This window comes from Triturus cristatus, chromosome 3_1 (genome assembly GCF_964204655.1).
Source record: "Triturus cristatus chromosome 3_1, aTriCri1.1, whole genome shotgun sequence".
Taxonomy (NCBI): Eukaryota; Metazoa; Chordata; class Amphibia; order Caudata; family Salamandridae; genus Triturus; species Triturus cristatus.
Genome location: NC_140583.1, coordinates 221,635,342 through 221,658,891, shown reverse-complemented (window position 1 = coordinate 221,658,891; position 23,550 = coordinate 221,635,342). Strand labels below are relative to the sequence as shown.

At 45.4% G+C, this 23,550-nt stretch overlaps 1 protein-coding gene across 7 annotated transcripts in view; it reads right to left on the bottom strand.

Annotated features, from left to right (window-relative positions):
* The window catches only part of ACSBG1 (acyl-CoA synthetase bubblegum family member 1), a 687,864-nt gene that overhangs the window by 178,984 nt on the left and 485,330 nt on the right, over positions 1 to 23,550 (bottom strand). The gene's annotated exons all lie outside the window — the stretch shown is intronic.

Here is a 23,550-nt window from a genome sequence, read left to right as displayed (position 1 = left end):
GCCCAGACCAGAATTGCACATATATCAGTGTCCAAATAGGTAAAGTTGGAGACACTCGATAATGCAATATTCTGAAGTTTATTATCCAGGGAGGGATGACCCTATTTCTTGTTAGATGACGAGCAGATCCAATGTTTGTCAATGTGAGGGACTTGTAGCTTTCTTGGCTCTCCATAGGTATTCCACATAGCACCTAGACACACGGTATTGTAGAGAAGGAGGTAGCACTGCACCCACACCCATTCATGGAATATGGTCTGTAGTCTCTGGTTATGGGCTATGTTTTGTGTATTGGTGTGTAACACTCAGTGTGAACAATTAGAACACATAGTTTACACTGTACACTATACTGATACATAGTGATCATAGCCCAAAGTCTATAACTGTACACTATGTTCCATGTATGTCTGTGTATGATGCACGGAATACAGCATCTGTACACAGTGCAGAAGATTAAGGCACACATTTCTTCTGTGCATTGTGCAATACACACCACTGATGTGTTGAAAACACCTTATAAAGAGCAGAACCTGAAATCTTCAAGCATGGGCTGTGGTTGTGACAGTTTTTTGATTTGCCCTAGTGCTTCTGGGATCACCTTTGCCATCGTATTTGCTAATGTTAACCATAGTAGTACCAAGCGGTGCCCATCTGATGTGTAGAGTCTCACTTACGTGTTTGATAACAGTACGTAGTAATTCTCCAAATAATCCCAAAAGCTTATTTTACTGTAAAATGAGGTTTCAGTTGGGTCATCCAATTATTTTGGGATGGGTCGTTCAAATGTGGTGGATCCTGTGGGCATTTCTCTAAAAAGAACAAATGCCCTCTCCAACTTAGGTGACATTTTTAGTCATTGGGCCCCTCCTCACCATGACACCATGAGGGTCTTAGCGTTCTTAGCTGTGGACCCCCCTCAAGAACTCTATGAGGAATCCTGGAAAGCCTACTTTCCTGCTGGTCAATTTACTGGGATGTGAAGGAGATAAAAATGTCTTCTGGATGGATAAGTAATAAGAAAGTTTTTTATGCTGCCCTATCACATCAACGAAACCAAATGCCCAAACAACTCTGGTAAATGTAGTTTCCTAGTGATGTGTTTTTGAACCTTAGCTGTTATCTCTCTACTAGTCCATGGCATTCATCAGGAGGTGGTCTCAACCCCATCTATCATATAACCTGGATCAGAGGTGTTGGAAGGTGGGTTATTGGAAGGTGTAGGCAGGGTCGGACTGGGATCGCAAACCAGCCCAGGCAATTACGTCCAACCGGCCTCCGGGGGCGAGTGGGGGAACGCTGCTGCACTTTTGCTACAAGGGGCCAATTTGCAACACTAGCCCCCAGCAACAAAAACGACCTCCACCGGTACAAAACTGGCCGCAACCCTTGCGGCCCACTGGGTAAACGCCCGGTGACCACTACAGCCTGTCCGGCCCTGGGGGAAGGTAGGTGCCTAACACCAGCAATAATGCCACCAACACAGTACTGAATCCTAAATAGGATCTCTATTAATTAGTCCCTTACTCAACCCTTGGTAGCTGACACGGAGCAATAAGGCTTAACCAAGGAGATAGGCATGTAAAGCATTTTAAAACACCATTACAGTAAATAAGAGACACAACACATGAAAAAAAGCCACACACATTTATAAAAACAGGTAATATTTTTATCTTTAAGATGACACTAAAACCATCAAACTCCAATGTAGGAAACTGGAGATATGGATTTTTTAATATTCAATACTTTCTAGTGCTAAGAAACAAATAGCACCCCTTTCTGGACATCTGGTTGTGCTTAACCGGGACAATTTCGAGGCCAACCTTTATGAAGCCCTGCTTGGATACCCCATGTGGTAGATTTTACCTATACACTAAGAAACTTTTCTGGAGCTTTTTCTGCCGGGGGCCCTTGATGCTCTCCACCAGTGTGGATTCAGTGAGGGTTAGCTGGCTTGACTTTCCGTGAGCTGTCAGTCAAACTCTGGAAGTTGGCCCTTCGGAGCAATTCAGCAGGACGAACCTGAGATCTGGAACCCAATCCCTTGTTCTGAAGCATCTGTTTAACTGACAAATTCCTTGGTGTAGACGGCAGACAGCAACTTTGCGGCTGAACACCTAGCATCTTTCAGAGATGGGGCCCACACAACTTTCTCTGGCCTCTTCTTCTTAGGAGTGAGTTCTTTCAAAGGAGCCACAATGGTCTCATAGTTCTGAACACACCTTCTATCATACCAAGTCAGTCCAAGGAAGGCCATGACCTGTGTCTGGGCAATGGAAGCTGCCCAGCACAACTTGGTTTGAATTGCGGCCTGAAGAGGTTGTACAGGACCTTCACATACAAGGTGGCCCGGGTGCACCCCAGAACACTTCCCTATTTGGCATGGCCTTAATATTCAGGCCTACCTGCTGCATGACCTGAAGCACTTCCCTCAAGTGATTAAAGTAATCCTCCCAGGTAGAACTGTATACAGCTTTATCATCCAGGTAAGCTGCACTGAACTGCTCCAACCCAACTGGGACCTTGTTCACCAGCCTGTGGCAGGTGCATTCTTTAATCCAAAAGGCATCACATTGAACTGGTAATGTCCCTCTGGGGTAGAGAATGCTGAGTGAGGGCAATCTGCCAAGACCCTGAAGTTAATTTAAATGTACTCAGGTACCTAGCAGCCCCTAACCTATCATTGAGCTCATCAGCTCTACGTATAGGGTGGGCATCTGTCTTTGTGACTGCAGTTAGTCCTCTGTAGTCCACACAAAACCTCAACTCCTTCTCCCCCCCCCTGGGGATTAGGCTTGGGCACCAATGCCACTGGGCTAGCCCATGGACTGGCAGAAGGATCAATTACCTCCAGCTCCAGAATATTAGCTACCTTAGCATTGATGCTGATTATGACATGGTCTTACAACCTGTACAGTTTACTTTTGACAGGTAAGCTGCTACCATTGTCAAAGTGATTCACACACCAACCAGTGACACCAAGGGTCAAAGGGAACAGACCAGCAACCTGCCCCAGCATCTGATTGAAGTTTCTGTGCTGCTGGTCTGTCAGTTTGGGAGAGAATACAACTCCCTCCACTGACTCATCTTGCACATTGTGGGAGAGGAGGTCAGGCACTGGCTCAGCCTCCTCCTCTCCACCCTCATCTGTGACCAACAACATGCTTATGTCTGCCCTGTCATGGTAGTGTTTCAATCTGGTGACATGCAGGGCCCTGTGAGGGTTCCTGGGGGTGTTCAGGTCTACCAGATAGGTAACCTCACCCTTCCTTGCAATGATTGGATAGGGTCCAGTCCACTTGTCATGGAGGGCCAAAGGAGCTACAGGCTCCAACACCCATATCAATTCACCCAGAGCATAGTCAGGCATTGTAGCCTTCTGATCCTACCGGTGCTTCTTGAGCTCCTGGCTGGCCTCCAGTTTCCTACTTGCCTTGTACATGTACTGCGCCATGCGAGATGTTAGTCCTAGTACATAGTCATGCACACTGTTCTCAGCTTCCTTGAGAAGCTTCTCCAAAGACTCTCTCAGCAAGCTGTAGGGCCCCCTCAACAGGTGCCCAAACAACAACTCAAAGGGACTGAACCTACCCCTTTTTGTGGGACCTCCCTGTAGGCCAACAGTAGACATGGAAGGAGAACATCTCATCTCCTCCTGCGTTTGTCAGACAACCCATTGATCATGCCCTTCAGGGATTTGTTGAACCTCTCCACCAGACCATTAGTCTAGGGGTGATATGGGGTGGTGAACTTGTAGGTAACACCACATTCATCCCACATCGCTTTCAGATAGCTGGATAGGAAGTTGGTGCACCATCTGAAACAACCTCTTTTGGAAACCCCACTCTAGTGAACACACCCAGTAGTGTCTAGCCACTGCAGTAGCAGCAACTGTATTAAGGGGTATTGTTTCATGGTAGCTTGTGGCATGGTCCACTACCACCAAGATATCCTTATTCCCTGATGCAGTGGGTGGCTCTAAAGGCTATCCCCCTTTCTTCAAGGGACCACAGAGAGCCCTGCACATGGTAGCTGGTCCTCCCCCCATCCACAGGAAGAATGAACCTGGTGCTAGAAGAAATAGAAAGAAGATCATCACCCTCTGAAAGTGGCTAGAGGCGTCACCCTTCCCATCAGTTTCTGGAGCTGATCTTTTTCCAGGCCTTATGGGACCTCACAAACGCTGCCTTCCTAAACTTGTTAGTAGCAGGTAGCCCCCTGGCCTTACACACAACCCTATGCTCAGCCACTCTGAGTTTAGTTAGATCCAGCTCAATGATATCCCTAGGTTAGGATCATATCAACTACCAATCAGACTTACAACAAATTAAAAACAAAACAGATATTCAAGGGTCTGAATGCTCCTAGATTGTCCTTTTCAGGCTTGGGTTTCAATTACCACAATGTCCTTGTTCAACCCCTTAAACCTCCACTGGATGCACTCCAGGATGGGGACCCTGGCTGGAGAAGGGCCAATTAAGCTCTTTTAACCTGTAGCTGCAGAAGTCCACTCTTTACTCCTTCTTGTAGCAAAGGAAAATCCTCAGAGCTGTAGCCCCAGATATTCCAGCAAGCGCAGTCTTCATCAGGCAGGCCCTTGGGTGCACATCAGGATACCAGCAGGACAATCATCCTTCTTCGTGTAGTTTCAGGCAGCAGATCTAAGAGGCTCTGCACTAGTCCAATAGGCAGTCACGGCTCGCAATTCTCGTCGGTGGGGGGTCGCGCAGGGGTTATCGCGAGGGGGGGGGGGTAAAATAAAAAGAAACCTTACCTGACCGGGTCTCGCGCCGCCTCTGCTCCTGGGCCGGGTCCCACGCCACCTCTGCTCCTGAACAGGAGCAGGCATCCTCCCTTCCCTCCTGTACGCCAATCACAACGCTGCAATGGCAGCGTTGTGATTGGTGCGGAGTCCCGGACAGCGCTAGCACCAGGCAGGGAGGCCATTTTCTCTATGTAGGCTGCATGCAGCCTACATAGAGAAAATGTAGAGTGTGCATGACTGCTTTGGTCAAACAGTTAAGGTACTCAGAGTGGTGCAAGCCACTCAACCCCGATCCGCCCACCCGCCCGCCGGCCCCCAACCAAATATATCCTCCTGCCCGCCCCCAACCAGGCATACCCCTGCCTTCTGCTTTCTCGCAGCACATGAAGCAGAAAATAAAATGGTATTTCAAATACCATTTTATTTTCCGCTTCTCGCACTGCGAGAAAGCAGTGGGGCGGCGCTCCTCGGCCCTAATGGAGGAGCCACCGCTGCCAATAGGTTCAAGGCAACACCCAAAGCATGACCACTCCCTCCAAAGTGAGGCATAATCATCTCCCAGAAAGCACTACGCAGAGCATAACGAACTAACTAAACTAACTCTCAGTGTGGCTCATTTCCATAGCTCTCCACCCCTAACATCTGCAGATTCCTTCCTTAAGCCTCCTATCTGGCTCTGTCAGAGGGGATGGGGGTAGGCAGACCTGGAATTCCCTGGCAGTCCTGTACCTCCAGTGAAGCCTCATGCTTTTACGACCCCTTACCCCCTGCTCTGGCATTCTTGTATAGCAGAGCCCTCTCCAGCAGATAGTGTCTCCTCTGGGGAGCCACTTATCAGCCTGGCTAATCCTGTTAGCTCTGACCAATTAGGGAAGACTTCAGGAAGGCTGAATTTTGGCTTACAGACAAGGACGTCTTATAGCTTCTCTTCTGTGAAAGTTAGGATAAATTCAACAATGGAATATTGTTGGATTTATCAATACCAGTCCATTCAGTCCTTGAATGGTATTTTTTCATATTTTCCTAGCAATAGTTATTCATCCATAAAACATTGCGGATGACACGCAGCTAAAACTGTCCTTTACCAAGGACCCTAGCCTGGATGCTAATAAATTTCAGGAGGACTTGGCCGCCATTGCAGCCTGGATGGAAGCTAACTGCCTCCAGTTGAACTCCACTAAATCTGAGATCCTCCTACTAGGTAGAGACTCACACCTTTGGGGCAGCAACTAGTGGCCCCCGAAGCTAGGCGCACCCCCCTGGCCAAAAGCCGTCGTAAAAATTCTAGGCATTTGTGTTGATAGCGCCCTTTCTTTCGAGGACCACGCCAAGTCTGTGGCAGGGACCTCCTTTGGTTTGCTGCGTGGCCTTAAACCCATACTGTTTTTTTTACTCCCACGCCTGCCAGCTGGTGGTCCAATCTACGGTTCTGGCTAGGATGGACTATTGCAACGGTCTGCTGCTTGGCTCCAATAAATCTGTGAATAAAAAGCTGCAGCGCACTATGAATGCGGCAGCTCGCACGCTGTTTGCCCTACCTAGGCACTGTTCGGGCTCCGGCCTTCTGCGTCACCTTCACTGGCTGCCTATTGAGCAAAGAATCCATTTTAAAGAGCTTTGCTTTATGCATAAAATCCTTGCAAGCTCAGGTCCAGCGATTCTGAGCGATCTTTGTCATCTTTACATATCGAAGCTCGGCCAACCTCCATCTGGCACGTGTTGCTCGGTTCCATAGAACAAGAGCAGGAGGGCGTTCATTCCAGGTGCTTGCAATGACTCTGTGGAATTCTCTACCACTTTCCATCAGAACCTACCCTAACCTTCTATCCTTCAGAAGGGCGGTGAAGACCTGGTTTTTTCAATGATCAGTAGTTTCCTCTCCCACCTTCTCTTCGGCCAATTTGCGCTGGGACGTCCCTTTGCCGGGACAGTCATGAGCTTTACAAATCTGACATAACATAACATTGCCATGTTTTCAATTGGTAGAATGAAATGTGCCATTTCTTTATCACCAGAGTTGATGAAACTCCTTTCGTAAAGCCCCAGCTCATATTTACAGGACCTCCACCCCAAGAACACCTCGTGGAGACCTGGGGGGTTATGAATATGCAAAAACAATTTTGGGTATTGTTTCACAGTGCCCACTTCACCAAAGACGACTTAGTAATGAATTTCCTAAACTGAGGAAAAATAACATGGAGAGCTTTCACTCACCATGGTTTATAAAACCTCTTTTATAGGGACGCTGCTTATAATTACTGGACCCTCCACCCCTGGAACACCTAGGGGAGACCCTGGTAATACCCAAAATGTAAAAATAAGGTAGATTATCACTTTCACAGTTCCCATACCACCAATGTCAAGTTTGCAGTAAATTATAATTTTAAAGGCAATCCGGCAACACAGGGCTGCATTTAAACTGACCTCAGGCTCTCAGACGTGCACACATGCAAGTGCAACAACGGCTGCTGGCCTATAAGCTGCTATGTCCTCTGATATACGAGGGACTTATGTTTCTTTTTGTCCCTTAGCGCTATTATCTACTAGGGACTTATAAGGTAGTTCCTGACACTTATAAGTTTATGTCAATGCCTGTGTTTGTGTTTAACATAGCATTGGCCCTGGGACTGGCTAGCAGAGCCCAGGGCACAGTCAGAGTCAGCTACCACCAGTGTCAGTCAGCACACAAAAAAAGGGGGTGAACAGACCAAAAAGGGGGACTTTCTAACAAGAGGCAAGTCACACTTATGTCGGTCATAGAAGGGTAGAATGGAAAGAGAAATAAAAGAAGTTATAATGAAATGCATTGACAAACTACAGGCATGCTTCAAAAGTAAAGCTATTTCATGCTTAATTTATTATGCGTAACTTATAATTTGCTTGTGTGGCAGGTCGAAAAATTAGCACTGAGGCCGACGCACAAGTGGCCTACCTATTTCTTCAGAGAGGATGATTCACAAGCATTTTCATTGCCCCATTGAATATTGCACAAATGCATACATATGAATGATACACAAAATAAGCTTATTTCTTTCATGACACAACGGTCTCACTTTGTTAGTAGGGAGGGAGTGAGCTCATGGCCAAGTGCTCTGAGTTAGAAGCATGATTTATAAGTGCACTTTAAGAGCATACGAGAACAGTGGAGGGAGTGTTCCTTTGTTAGTACATAACAAATTATGTTTTCCACAAAACATAATGTTAATTCTTCAAAACCTTTTGACAAGTTCACATTACAACCTTTTCCACCTTCCTCCTCTCAGTCTTTACCCATATGAGTGGCGAGACACATAATCTTGGGTGCCCTTTTTTCAGTATTTTACACACACACATGCATGCACTCGTGTGCACACACACACACACACACACACACACTCACGCATGCACACACAATATCAGTTTTGCCACTCCTCCATTCAGATGACCAGCTTTTAGTTTTCACCGCAATGCAAAATTTGGCAATGCGAATATGCCTGGTTTTAATGTGTTGCTGGGTACACTCTCACCGAAACTCTGCTCACCTTGCAATGACCCTGACAGAGAATTCTACTTCTGGTGCACTGGAAATAACAGTGGGATGCAGAAAAAAGAGTCTGCCTACTCTGGTACAATGAATCATGAGCACAATAAAGAGTGTGTGAAAACACAAACAAAACATGTGGAAGGGCATGTAGGTCTGAAAGAGAGAGCTGATCTACCCAGGACAAGTGCCAGCAAGTGTCCTGTGCACCATGCAAAGTGTCTTACAAAAGATCTGGTTACCTGTTGGTAACCTGAGGAGGAAGTCCAATTGGGATTTAACTGAAGAGAGCGGTGTTAAATATTAGTCACATACTGACTTATGAAGGTGACAGATAATATATTTAGACAAGCCAAGCAAGGCTGCAACCCTACAATACAAACAGTATGAGATGGCTGCCTGGAGCACCAACCATTTCACTTTAAGAAAGAGGCAATGAAGAATTGTCCTTAAACTATGAAACAGAGGTTCAGTTCTAAGGTTAATTCCCTAGAACCAACAACTCCTCTTTATCAACATTCAGCTTCAAAAGAAATAAGTTTATGAGGAAGGGAAACATCAGTTTTACTACCACTCTGTTGTATAAGGAATTGAACATCAATAGTGCAGTAAAAATAGGTAAAAACCAAAAGAACAAATTAAAACAAATAAAAGGGTTGATGATCATATTTGCGTTGAAATGTCTTGTGTCTCACCTGTAAAAAGAAATATTAATTTAATTCACAAACAACTACATACTATGCATGGAATTATAAATGTATGTAATGAACTTGAGACCTCTTTGGCACCCCCTGAACTAGAGAGCTGTTTAAGAAGGTCTATAGGTGTTAAATGATGTATAGCCCCTCCCTAGGGGGTTCATCAAGGAGCTTGCAATGGGAACAGGGCCAGACTGGCTGTAGCGGGCATCGGGTGTTTCCCTGGCAGGCTGGAAATGTGGAGGCCAGTTTTGCAGCAGTGGGGGCCGGTTTTGTTACTGGAGGCCGGTTTTGCAGAGGTGCTGCAATATCAGAACCCAGTAACAAAAGCAGCAGTGCTTTACACTTGCATCCCCGGGGGCTGGTCTGACAAAATTGCCAGGGCTGCTTTGGGTTCCCAGTCCAGCCCTGAATGGGAAGATATTCCTACTGCGGTCCTGTTACATATGTCACAGAGTTCACAATATAAACCGAAGTCCTAGTGGATTTGCCAAGGAACTCACAATGTAAAAACTTGTCTCTCAGCGTATTGAGGCAGAGCAGTCCAAGACTGACTCCGGCAGGTGATATAGGCTGGAAACTCAGAACTGAGAAATGCACAAAAATAACACATAATAAGTCAATTGCCAAGCAATGATTTGTATTTAAAAAGAAAAGGTACTTTAATGCACACACAACTGAATACTATACTCAAAACAATACATATTTACAGGATTTCAGGTGGAACCCCTCCTTTAGGAGCACTGAAAACTAACCACAGTCCAAATCATGTACCCTAAAAGAATATCCCATGGTATATTTAAAAAGGTTGTATGATAGAACGATGCATTCCATTACTACGCATGCTCTTACAATGCTATCATTACTATGGATGCGTATTTACCATGCATGCCTTTGCAACGAAACATTTCATTTTAAGGGCATGTATGTTGAACGCATATGCATGGTAAAAATTTGACAGGTAAGTGTTAGAAGTGGGGGTTTCTAGTTGGCAATGGTTCGCATCTGTGTCCAAGTAGGGACCCTTCTTCCTAGTCAGGGTAAGGGGGATACACTGTTAAAATAACCCCTGCCCACCCCTAAGGTAGTTTGACACGAGCAGACAGGCTTATCTCAGAGGCAGTGTTTAAAGCACTTGTGCATACATGCAGTAACACATTGAAACCACTACAAATGGACACCACAACAGTTTAGAAAAATAGCAAATCGCTTATACGACAAGACCAAAAACGGCAAAAATCTAACATACAATACTGTAAAAATAGGTACTTTGCAAGATGACCTTTAAATTGCAGAAATACAGTTCTTCCAATTGCATATTGGCACTGAACAGAAGTGGCAAAGTGTCCAAAGCATCTAGACCTGCAAAAACGAAGTCCAAAACACGGTAAAATAACAGAAGGCAAAGGTAAAAATACAGTGAATCCCATGCAAAGGATGCCAGGTCTAACAGTAAGTATAACCCATATATATATATATATATTATCTACTGGCGGTCGCCAGTAGATAGTTATAGTTAGGACCGTGTTTCCATAGGAAATCCGCAACATTCTATTTGGAATAACTTTGGCGCCGGTTGACGAATCCTCGCGAAATTTTCAAAATAGGTGGGGCGCTCCGCTCCGCTCCTACCCTGAAAGTCTCGGGGGGATTCATCAAGCGGGGGCTGAGAAAAAAGGGGGGTCCCAAAACGCGTTTTCCCCATGCAATTTTCCATAGGGTCCTTTAGTCCAAGGTACAGCCCGAACGGCTGAACAGAATTACTTGAAATTTGGCAGAGAGGTAGTCCTCGGCTCAGGGAAGTGCCGCTTGCAGGTCTGGTGTCAATCTGTTCAGTAGTTCCTGAGAAAATCAAAAGTAAAATCATATATATATGTGGGCGGAGCCTAACCACAGATCTCATCCTGAGATCTGATTGGCTGTCAGCACTTCATCCAAGAAGTGTTGGCAGCCATCTTGGGACCAATATACATGATAGCACCTCATTAAAAAGCATTGCATTTAATAGAAGGTTTTAAGACTTTAGTTACATTATAAATCATTTGTTGATGGTACCATACTCATTTTAGGAATTGTGGTATGTTCTAAGGTGATTTCACCATGTGAAAAAGCCTTCTGCTGGGATATCATGATTGAGAGAAAAATATTTTCTCATGCTTTTCTCACAGAGGTTTGGAAGGTGATCTATAAGCTAAACTGAGAGCTTATTTTCTGTAAATTCACATTATCTTTCTCAGTCATGTGAGAATGAAGTCTGACATTCTCAGTAAAACATGTACATCCAACAAGGGCAGAGACTGTCAGTTGATTCCTTTGTGTTCTACTGCAGCTTCCCAGAGTGTTCCAAAGAACAACTAGAGCGCTAACAGTCCTACTTATGATAAACGTATGGCACACCTGAAGCCATCTTGCTTGGATTAAAGTGGTAACTCTTAAAACATTTAATTTAAAAAGGAACAAAATGAGGGGGTTCATTTTTCCATAAAAAGTATGATTAGTGCTGCAGAAAGAAAAATTAGGGCACATTTTGAGTGACTTCTCAAATCCTCTTCTATTTCATTAAAAAATTCTGACATGCAGACTGAAACATGCACTTTCAATACCAGCAGCAGTTTTCCCTGGTGAGCAGTAGATTTACTACAGTGATCTAATGAGCAAAAAGAGTGCTAACATTCTGAATTTATGGCAAATGTGTGACACATCTGAATGCCTTCTTGATGTAATCAAAGTAAAAAACTGAAAGTATTTCCTACAGAGGAGACTGCAGTAAATGAGGAAATTAGGAAACTTCATAACAAATAAGTCTCCCAAGATGGCCACCAGAGACAAAAGAGCCCAAATGTAGCCCAAATATCACCCAGATGTAGCCCAAGTATAGCCCAATGACAGAATGTCCCAGAGTGTTCTTAAAAACAACTAGAGCACTTACTGTCTTCATTATGACAAAAGTATGGCACACCTGAAGCCATCTTGATTGGAATAAACTGGTAACACTTAAAACATTTAATTTAAAAAGGAACACAATGAGGGGGTTCATTTTGCCATAGAAATTATGATTGATGCTGAAGAAAGAAAATGAGGGCACATTTTGAGTGACTTCTCAAATCCTCTTCTATTTCATTAAAAAATTCTGACATGCAGACTGAAACATGCACTTTTAATACCAGGAGCAGACTTCCATGGTAAACAGTAGTTTTACTACAGTGATCTAATGAGCAACTAGAGTGCTAACTTTCAGAATTTATGGCAAATGTGTGACATATCTGAATACCTTCATGATGGAATCAAAGTAAAAAACTGAAAGCATTTCCTACTGAGGAGACTGCAGTACATGAGGAAATTAGGAAACTTCATAACAAATAAATCTCCCAAGATGGCCACGGGAGACAAAAGAGCCCAAACGTAGCCCAAAATCACCCAGATGTAGCCCAAATATAGCCCAATGACAGAAGTGTGCAAAATACTTATTATTTTGTGTTTTTGCAGTGTTATATAGTGCAGACTTGTCAGGTATTGGAGTGCTTTACATGAGCATTGGTTACATCACACAAGAACAAATTCATTTTGGTTGTAGACATGGGGAGACTAAGTGATTTGACCAGAATCACAGAATGTCGAGCTGAAGCAGAAACTCCAACCTGGTTCCCCAGTTGCAAAGTCTGCAGTTCTGGAAGTAACACCACATCCTCTCCCCTAAGTGCAACATTTAATCAAGTGGTCAACTGGATAAAAAACATAAAGGTAACAAATAATTTAAAAGTGCTTTGTCGCTATTTGAAAACTCAGAAAATATGTCCTTATTTTAGTCTTTTAGAGCACTAACCATAATTTTGATGTCAATAAGACCCTCTCATATATGTAATTTCTAAAGGAAATGCTCTAGGTATTACAGTTTTGATTACATCAAGATGACGTCAGGCGTTCCACACTTTTGTAAGAAATATAGAATGTTAGCAATCTAGTTGTTCATTAGGATACTGTTGAGAGGCAGAGGCCAGGGGCACGGACTCTGAAAATTGAAGGCAGGTAGGAGGGTGCAAAGGCAACAATTTAACCACACTGAGCAGGCAGGAAGGGCCGTGGCAGCACAACAGACTATGGAGGGCAGTGGAAAGGGGGGCAGGGACAACAAACCAACAATACAGGACTTGCAAGAGAGGCTGTGGCAATGTAATAGACCATTGTGGGCAGAAGGAAGAGGCAATGGTAGTACAACCATACATGCCAACAAACCCGATTCAGCCTGGAAACGTCCAATGTTTTTAAGCTCAAATGGGCTTTATTTGATCTGTCTCCTGTCTACAATCTCCTCTTTTTCAATGTAACTCAAAGGGGAAAATCAATACCCCAGTTTTTTTTCAAAATCTCCCTCTTACCAAGCTCAAAATGTTCGCAAGTATGGTACATTGGATCATGGAAGGAAATGGGGTAGGGACATGGACTTGGATAACAGAGGACAGGAGGGACATGGAGAGGTGCACCAAACTGACCCTGCAGGGCAGGCATCAGGGCTTGCAGCAGCACAATACACCACACAGGGCATGCGGGACGGGAGTGCAGCACAACAATCCATAGAAAGCAAGAGGGAGGGGACAGGACCATGCACATGGACAACAGAGAACAGAGGGGCAAGAGGCAATGGTAGCTAGCTGACCATAATGGACAGACAGGAGAGAAAGCTGCAGCATAACAGACCATAAAGGGCAGGAGGGACGGATCAGGGGCATTACAATGGAACAGACAAGCCAGGAGGGAGGGAGTGGGGGTCTGCACATGTAAACAGAGGGCTGGGGGCAAGGGGGCAGGGCAGGAGCAGCAAGATAGCCATGGAGGTCAGGCAGGATGGGCACTAGAAGCAAGACACACCATGAAGAGCAACAGTGAGACTGTGATGGCATACACATAGACTATGGAGGGAAGGTGGGAGGGGGTCAGGGGCAGCTAACTGACCACACAGGGAAGGTAGGAGGGGCCATGGCAGCACAGAAGACCATGCATTGCAAGTGGGAGGGTTAGTGGCAGCACAATGGCTATGATGGGCAAGAAGGAGGGTGCAGGGGCATGCATAAAGGACGATGGAGGATAGAAGGGAGGGTCAGGACCTGTGCACAGACAAGAAAGTTCAGGGGAGGGGCCTCGCAACAGACCGCACGGGGCAGGCAGGAGGAGCAGTTGCAGCATAACAGACCAGGGAGGACAGAAGGGTGTGGCAGTTCAATAGACCATGTAGGACAGGAGGAAGAGGATAGGAGCATGGCATGTGGACAGGCAGGGTGGAGGTGGCAGGGACAGGTTACAGTCATCTGACAATGCTAGGCAGGTGGGAGGGGAGTGGCAGCTCAACAGAACACTCAGAGTAGATAGGAGTGGCAGGTCCATGGAACATGGTGGGCAAAAAGGATGGAGCAGGGGCATGCACAAAGACATCGGAGGGCGGGGGAAGGAGAATAGGGGCAGCAAGCTAAGCACATAGTTTAAGCAGGAGGTCAATGATGGGGCATAGAATTGGGCAATGGAGGGCAGGAGGAGTGGACTGGTACATCATACTAAATTGAGGGCAGTGGCAGCACATCAGACCATGCATGGCAGGAGGGAGGAGGCTAGTCGATGGATTCACACAACAGAGGATAGGGAGGAGGGGGATGGGGCAGCAAGCTAACTGTTCAGAGAAGGCGGGTATTAGGAACTTTATTGTTTATAAAACGTGTGTCTGTGCGAACTACTTAACATATGAACAAGTATGCAGCATAATCTCACTTTTATTCAGGAAGAAGAGGACATTTGTGACTGTGACTCCGGGCTCACTTGGCAGAAACACCCCCTGACCCTCCACCCCCTATCGCAAAATGTAATGCCCGTGAAAAGGGTAGGTGAACACAGTGTTATATAGAACATAGTCCTGAGAGCACGATTGAAAATGAAAATTAGATATAGTGTATGGTATAAACTATGCACCAAAAAGTGTGATATAAGATGAACCGGGCGTGAAATATAATATGCAATACATTGTGCGCAATGACAGATTCATTGGAGAGTGCGAGATAGCACAGGCACTAGCGCGTGCTATGCGATATGCGCCTTGGAGTGTAATATGCACAGGGCAGTGTTGTGTAACCTAACTAGTCTCTAAAGTTGTAATATAAAATATGTGCTGGGGAGTGTAACGTTGCATATGCACTGTGACAAAGATATGGATCCCAGATTGTAATATGTATGGCATAGCACTGTGCGTTATAACATAGGCATCGAGGAAGGCACGTTAGATGGGGCAATATAACCCGTGCGAAGACAAGTGTGGCATGACATATTCACGGGGTGGTGTTACAGTGCACATGGGCTAGAGAGTGTCATAGCATATGCACTAGCTGGTGGAATACAACACAGAGGTGTGTGGCACTCGGCAGGCAATGGTGAGTGTAACACAGCAGTGGGCTCTGCCGGGAGCGCGCTGTGACTCTCAAGTGATGTTGGACCCCTTTCCAGAGAGTAAAATAAAAAGTATTACACATCCGGCAGTGGATGGTGTTTTATTAACCGTGAGGGGAGTTTCTTGCATTGTTTTGGTCGAATTTTTGTCGAATCCCCTTTGAATGGCTTGGTGTGCATGTGTATTAAATGTGCCCGTCAATAGCTACCCATGTTTGTATAAATAAACGACAAGGGTGTCTACCGGGATTAGGCACGGTAGGGCATCAGACATGTCAGAGCTTCACTAGTGGTGTAAATACATTCCACGTGGATTCATTGTATGCATAGTCGCCTTTTAATGAATATCACGCAAATCGTGATGGTGATAGGTACGTACGTTTTGTCCAGCATGTCCTAGGTGTGTCTATAAATATATATTTTTTAAAAATAATAAAAAACAGTGGCCGGCCCTGGGGATTGGGGTAAAAAAAATATAATTAGGAGACAGGCCCTGGGGGATGGGGTCATCAGGGCCAATAAATTAGAATAAGAAGGGGAACCACACAGCCCCCCTTCTTAAAAAATTAAAATAAATAAAAGACTGGCATCGTGCCGGAGGCCACGCCCCCTCCTTGCAGCACTCTGCAAACGCGCCCCCTGGCGAGTTGTAAGTTGGGGAATTAATTCCTCTTCAATACTGAGGGTCCCTGAGGGCCAACTAGCCCAACAGGCATCTCCAGTAGGCGCCAGGGAGCTGCGCTGCAGACAGGTGTTCTGAGGCCAAGCCCCTTTTTACACCTCTCTGCAACGCAGCTCTGTGACGCTTACTGGAGGTACCTAGTGGTCTAGTTTGACCCTAGGGACCCTTAGGATTCAAGGGGACTTAATCTCTCAACTTAGAACAGCCACAGGGTGCGTTTACACAGTGGTGAAGGGAGGGGACGGGGCCTGAGGTGACGTGTGCAAACACGCACTATGGCACGTTTTAAATTGGGGATATAATTTCCCTTCAATACTGAGAGCCCCTGGAAGCTAACTAGCCCACCAAGTGCTTCCAGTAAGCGCCACTGAGCTGCATTGCAGAGAGGTGGTCCAGGCCGTGCCACTTTTTACACCTCTCTGCAACGCAGCTCTGTGGCACTTACTGGAGGTACCTAGTGGGCTAGTTGGACCCTAGGGACCCTCAGGATTTAAATGAACTAAATCTCCCAACTAAAAACGGACACAGGGCGTGTTTACACAGTGGTGAAGGGAGGGGACGGGGCCTGAGTTAACGTGTGCAAAAACGCCCTGTGGCCTATTTTAAGAGGTAGTTTTAACCCCCCTGCCCTATTATATACTAGGGGCTTACAGAGGAGGTCATGCTAATCACAGGGGGACCCCAACGCATAATGTTCCCTAGTGTATGTAGGTGTTTTCACTGTATTCTAAGTGTCTTTTAACATAGCACTGGCTCTAGGACTGGTTAGTCAGACTCAGTTACCACCAGTCTCCGTCTGAAAAAGTTGAGGGTACAGGATGATTTTGCAACAAGGATTCTTTCTGCTCTTCTTTTTGTTCTTTCTGCACGTTATCCTTCTTCCTGCACTTTTCTTCGTCTTTGAGGACTTCTGTTGCTTCTTTCTGCACTTCATTTTTTTCTTTCTGTGCATTTTTTCTTATTTCTTCACATGTCCTATCTCTGTAGGCATAGTTAGAAATTAGCATTTAAAAAACCTTTGAAATTCACAGAAAAAACCATAGGTTTCAGGCATGTTATAGTTAGGAATTAGCATTTAAAAACCTCAGAAATTCACTGAAAAAACCATAGGTTTCAGGGGTGTTATAGTTAGCTGGACTTTTCACTTGTACAAAACCATTGAAATTCCCCCGTTATAGTTAGTTCAGCTAACTATAACTCGCGCGCCCGCAATGCACTGCTGATGACGTCACATATTACATCACTCATGACATGGTCAGTGACATCAGTCATGACATCACTGATGACATCTCAAATGACATCACTGATGACATCACTGATGACATCATCCTTGTGATAGAGTGGCAGACCTCCTCTCACCCTAATATAATCTTTGATACACACATTCAAAAATAGAGACTAAAATTTTCAAAGCAATGGACATACCAATACCAGTTACGACAACCTCTTCAGTAATTCTAAGATCCACATACACATCCACTCATTCACCAACAGTCCTATACAGTCACTCATACATGTACTCACTCATCATATGTACTCATACACCTATACATCCTGTTACACAATGCTACTCATCCATAGAGTTACTCGCACACATAGTCACTCATGCTAATAAAGAATCAAACATACATTTACTTGCATATACAGTTATACACACACCACCACACTTACTTCTACGGAAACTTACACATACTTAGTCTTTTAAACAATCCCTTATAGAAACACATACTTATTCATACAGGAACTCTTTCAATCTCTCACTCTCACATATACTCACTTATATACACCAACAGTCACATATACTAGTTTAAAACATATGTAGTTACTCATAAAGACACTATTGAGACAGTCATTCACTCACTAACACACCCATACACACACTCATCCACCCATACAGTCCTGCACACATGCTGTCTTCAACACATACAAACAGTGAGTCACTCATTCATGCACCTATGCACTACGTAATACCCCCCACCGAACCATGCAGACACTCAGACTGATACTCAAAAAACCAACTAATAACCTATATAGACACCCATGTAGCTACTCACCAACCCATGCAGCCACTTATACACAAAGTGAGAGACTGATACAGATATTTACATATTTAAACATTACTCACTAAGCCATGTATTCACTATGATACACTTAATCAGTCAATTTTTCAAAAACAAATCATCCATTTAGACACTTATATACCCATTTATTCTTCCATCATTGTTTAGATATACATATATAAAACATATTTAATTTTCAGAAAAACAGACATTCACTGGATGATATTACATCACTGATTACATATGTGTCTTTCTGAAAAGTAAATATTTGTAATATATGTATAGCTAAAGATTAATGGAAGAAGACATGGGTAAATAGGTGTCTAAATACAGTGATGTAATATCTGACGTCATCAGCAGAGGATTGCGGTCGCGTGAGTTATAGTTGCCTGCACTAACTTTAACGGGGGAATTTCATTGGTTTTTTACGAGGTAAATGTCCAGCTAACTATAACATGTGTGAAACCTATGGTTTTTTAAGTGAATTTGCAAGGTTTTTTAAATGCTAATTCCTAACTATAACGTGTGTGAAACCTATGGTTTTTTAAGTGAATTTGTACGGTTTTTTAAATGCTAAGTTATGTATTTATTAATATTTTTTTTTCAGGTTTTTCACCGCTTATAGATATATATGTACTTTTAACTGAAATTTTCTCAGGAACTACTGAACAGATTGACTCCAGATATTCAAAAGGCACATCCCTGACCTGAGGACTACCTCTCTGCCAAATTTCAAGTAATTCTGTTCAGCCGTTCGGGCTGTACCTTAGACTAAAGGTACCTATGGAAAAATGCATGGGGAAAACGCGTTTTGGGACCCCCCTTTTTTCTCGGCTCCCGCTTGACTAATCACCCCGAGACTTTCAGGGTAGGAGCGGAGCGCCCCACCTATTTTGAAAAATTCGCGAGGATTCGTCAACCGGCGCCAAAGTTATTCAAAATAGAATTTTCAGATTTCCTATGGAAACACGGTCCTAACTATAACTATCTACTGGCGACCGCCAGTAGATAATATATATATATATATAGCTATATATACATATACATACATACATACATATATATATATACACACACATATATATATATATATATTTTTTTTTTATTCCAAAACCGTTGTCAGGAGACACACAATACTGTGCACTTGGGCTCGTAGAAATTAATTATATTTATTCCAGCTTTCGTCAAGGAATCAATCTAACCCAAACGCGTTTCGGCCTCCTGGCTTTCGTCAATATCGTATTTATATATATAACCTACTGGTGATACCCAGTAGGTAGTTATAATTAGGACCAAAGTTTTCATAGGAAAATAGTTTTTTGTTTTGCTAATAACTTTGGCACCGCTTGACGAATCTTTATGAAATGTTCAAATAACTTTCCCTTTTTGGTTCAGCTGCTGTGTTGGAAGTTTCGGGGTGATCTGTCAAGCGGGGGCTGAGAAAGAAGCAGGATCCCTAAACATGCTTTCCCCGTGGTATGTCTAATGGGATTTTTTCATTTTTTGAACATGACTACAGCCCGAACAGCTGAACAGAATTACTGCAAATTTGGCAGAAAGCTAGATGTTGGTCCAGAAAGCATGCTTTTTGTGATTTGGTGTGAATCCGTTTAGTAGTTTCAGAGATATTTAAGTTTAAAAAATATAGATATCAGGGTACCCAAAATTCTACTGAATTCTTACCAAAATTTGATTGGCTGCCAACACTTCAGCCAGGAAGTGTTGGCAGCCATCTTGGGACTCGGCTAAAAGCCGAGTCCCACAAATCTTTTTTTTTTTTAAATTAAAACAGGGCAGGATAGATATACCTTGGCCCCATAGGCCCCTTGGTGGCTGTCCTACAGGGACCCTGGTGGGCCCCAAAAAGATTTTTTTAAAAAACATTTTGGTGTGATCTGTGGATCCGGCCAAAAAAATAAATGAGCTTCGTTCATTATTGGCCCCCGAGTTGGCCTGGTCCTGGGGGAATTGTTTTAATAAGGGAGGAGCGGTGCACAGGCCTGCCCCCACCTATGTCTTAATATTGCCCCGGGGACCACCACCTCCCCGGAGCTTCTTTAACAATGAATACGAGGAGGCCCATCCGGCATCTCCTGCTGCCCGGTGGACCACCACCTCCCCGGGGCTTAATATTTTTTTTACATGGGGCTTAATTTAGAAATATCGCGGGGGTCCGCGTGGACCAACCAGCAGCCCCGGGGGACACCACCTCCACGGGGCGATAGCTTTAATGAATGGCCAGCCCCAGGGACTGCCATCTCACCGGGCCTTTTGCAAATTTGAATGCGGGGGGCTGCGCGGCCCCCCGCAGCCACAGGGAACTTCACCTCCCCAGAGCAAATGACAAAAAAGTCAGAGGGGCTGCGCGGCCCCCTCCTGGAGCCAATAATGGCCCTGAGGACCACCACTCTGAAGGGCTGGCTCCTGCAGTGTCCTGTGGTGTCCACCCCCAGGACTGAAACAAGTCTCTGAGCAAACGCAATCGTATATAAGCATAAAATGAGTCATCCAGTTGTTCTTATAGTTTCCAATTCTCTTCTTTAATTGGATTGTGATTCTTCTGCCAGCCAACATGTGTTTTGTAAGTGGGTAAGTCACCCTACAACTTCCTCAGTGCTGTTGTCCGCAATTTCTCTCTCAACGGTGGATATATTTCTTACCGTGGGACACAGACGTTGTAGAGAGCATTCTCGCCGGAGAGGAAGAGATGGAGAATCTGGGCCGCACATGGGTTGCAAGATTTATTTGAAGCATACAAATCCTCATTAGAAATAGGCATACCATTGCTACGCCCACAAGAGAGAAACTGTGGACAACAGCCCTGAGGAAGTTATAGGATGATTTACCCACTGACGAAACACGTGTTGGCTGGCAGAAGAATCAGAATCCAATTAAAGAAAAGAATTGGAAACTGTAAGGACGACTCCTATTTTATGTTTGTATAGGATTGCGTGTGCTCAGAGACACTTGGTTCATTGCTTCACAGTTATCTAGAGAAGGGATGCACACCCTGCATCCCTTCTCTGTACAGTACTGCGCCAATATAACATTGTAATATTTGTATACTCTGTATTGTGTGCAAAATTCCCTTACTCTCTCCGTGATACCTACCCTCGGGACATTGACATTGCAGTTTGCTATGGCATGGAGGGAGCATTACCGCTCCCACCAAGATTTAGCAAACTCTGCTACGCTTCTAGCAAGCGAGAGCATACAAAATGCTTTCTCTCACTAGAAGCAGAGCAGAATTGCTTTTGGACAAAGGGAGCTGCAATGTCAGCAGCTTACTCTGTGCAATAGCATTGCCGGCTCCAGCAGGGTGTAGGGAGCCAGCAGGGACTGCGGGGGCCTTCGGAGTCCCCACAAGGTTCCCATCAGTGACAAGGTGGTGCCCCGGGTAGAGCCAGGGCATCCACAACAGAGATAGGGCTTGGGAGATGAGGTCCACGGGGCTGAAATCAGCCTAGAAGTAGGCCGCACAGCTCCCTTCCCATTATTATTTTTTTTAAATTATAAAAAAGAGGGATGCGGTCCTTGGTTCTGAAATTGGCCGAGGAATTGGGCCGCTTGCCCCCTCCCTTTAAATTATAAAAAAAAAAAAAAAAAGGCTAGGCATCGGGAGATGAGACCCCCAGGCAAAATTGCCCCAGGGAAAGGGTGCTACATGTCCCCCCTCCACGAATAAAGAGCATTTTTTAACAAAAATTAAAAAGATCAGCATGTTGCCGGAGGCCCCGTCCCCCTTCTCCACCACTTTATAAAAGCGCCTCCTGGCATGCTGCCAGTTGGGGGATTAAGTCCTCGTGGTTCCAGAGTATACTTGGGGGCCAACCAGCCCTCCTGTTACCTCCAGTAAGTTCAGCACAGTGGAATGACTGAGAGGTCTTTGGAGGCCACCCCCCTTTCTCCACCACTCTGCAAATGCACCTCCTGGTGCACTGCTGGTTGGGGGATGAAGTCACCTTGGATGCTGAGGGTCCTTGGGGGCCAACAAGCCCTCCTGTTACCTCCAGTAAGTCCCATACAGCCTGATTACTGAGAGGTCTTTGGAGGCCACCCCCCTTTCTCAACCACTCTGCAAATGCACCTCCGGGTCCACTGCTGGTTGGGGGATGAAGTCCCCCGGTCTCCAGAGGGTCCTTGGGGGCTAAGCCCTCCTGTTACCTCCAGTAAGTCCCACACATCCTCATTGCTGGGAGGACTTCGGAGGCCATGCCCCCTTTCGCCACCACTCTGCAAACGCACCTCCTGGCGCTCTGCTGTTTGGGGGATAAAGTCCCTTTGCTCCAGAGGGTTCTTGGGGGCCAACTACCCCATCTGTTACCTCCAGTAAGTCCCACACAGCATGATTGCTGAGAGGATATTGGAGGCCACGCCCTCTTTATCCACCACTTTGAAAATGCTCACTGCTGGTTGGGGATGAAGCCTTCTTGGTTCCAGAGGGCCCTTGGGGGGCACGTACCCCTCCTGTTATCTCCAGTAAGTCCCACAGAGCATGATTGCTGTAAAGACTTCGGAGGCCATGCCCCCTTTCTCCACCACTCTTCAAACGCACATTCTGAATCACCACCCCCTAAATGCTGCCAAAGGAAAGGGCAGCTTTCAGGAGGCAGAACACCCAGAGTGTCTCCCGATGCCCTCACACTGTCCAAAAAGAGGAAAGGGCAAAAAAGAAAGAAGGGAGGGGAAAGCAGAGAAAAGCCGCGAGCATATAGCAAGATGTATAAGGAGCATGATCTTGTATGTTAGACCCATATCGTTAATCTAGGCTAATAAGTCTTTTTAGCAGCCGCCAGATGCCATTGACAATCAATCAATCATGTAATTTGTAAAGCACACTACATACCCGTAAGGGGTTCAAGGCGCTGGGGGGGGGTGCTGTAGCTACTGGTCGAAGAGCCAGGTCTTGAGTTGTCTCCTGAAAGTCAGCAGGTCTTCGGTTTGAGGGAGAGGGTGTTCCAGGTCCTGGTGGCACGGTTGGAGAAGGACCTGCCTTCGGAAGTTGTTCTATGGATGTGCGGGACTGTGGCCAGGGCGTGGTCAGCAGAGCGGAGTTTCCTGTTGGGTACGTAGAAGGAGAGTCGACTGTTGAGATAGGCTGGTCCGGTCTTGTGGAGTGCCTTGTGTGCATGGATCAGGAACTTGAAGAAGATTCTCCTGTCGACGGGGAGCAAGTGCAGGTTCCTCAGGTGGGGGGTGATGTGATCGTGGCGCGGGACGTCGAGGATCAGGCGTGCAGAGGCGTTCTGGATTCTCTGCAGTCTGTTGATGAGCTTGGACGAGGCTCCAGCGTAGAGGGCGTTTCCGTAGTCGAGTCTGCTGCTGACTAGGGCCTGGGTGACTGTTTTCCTCGTGTTTGTCGGGATCCATCTGTAGATCTTGCGGAGCATGAGGAGGGTGTC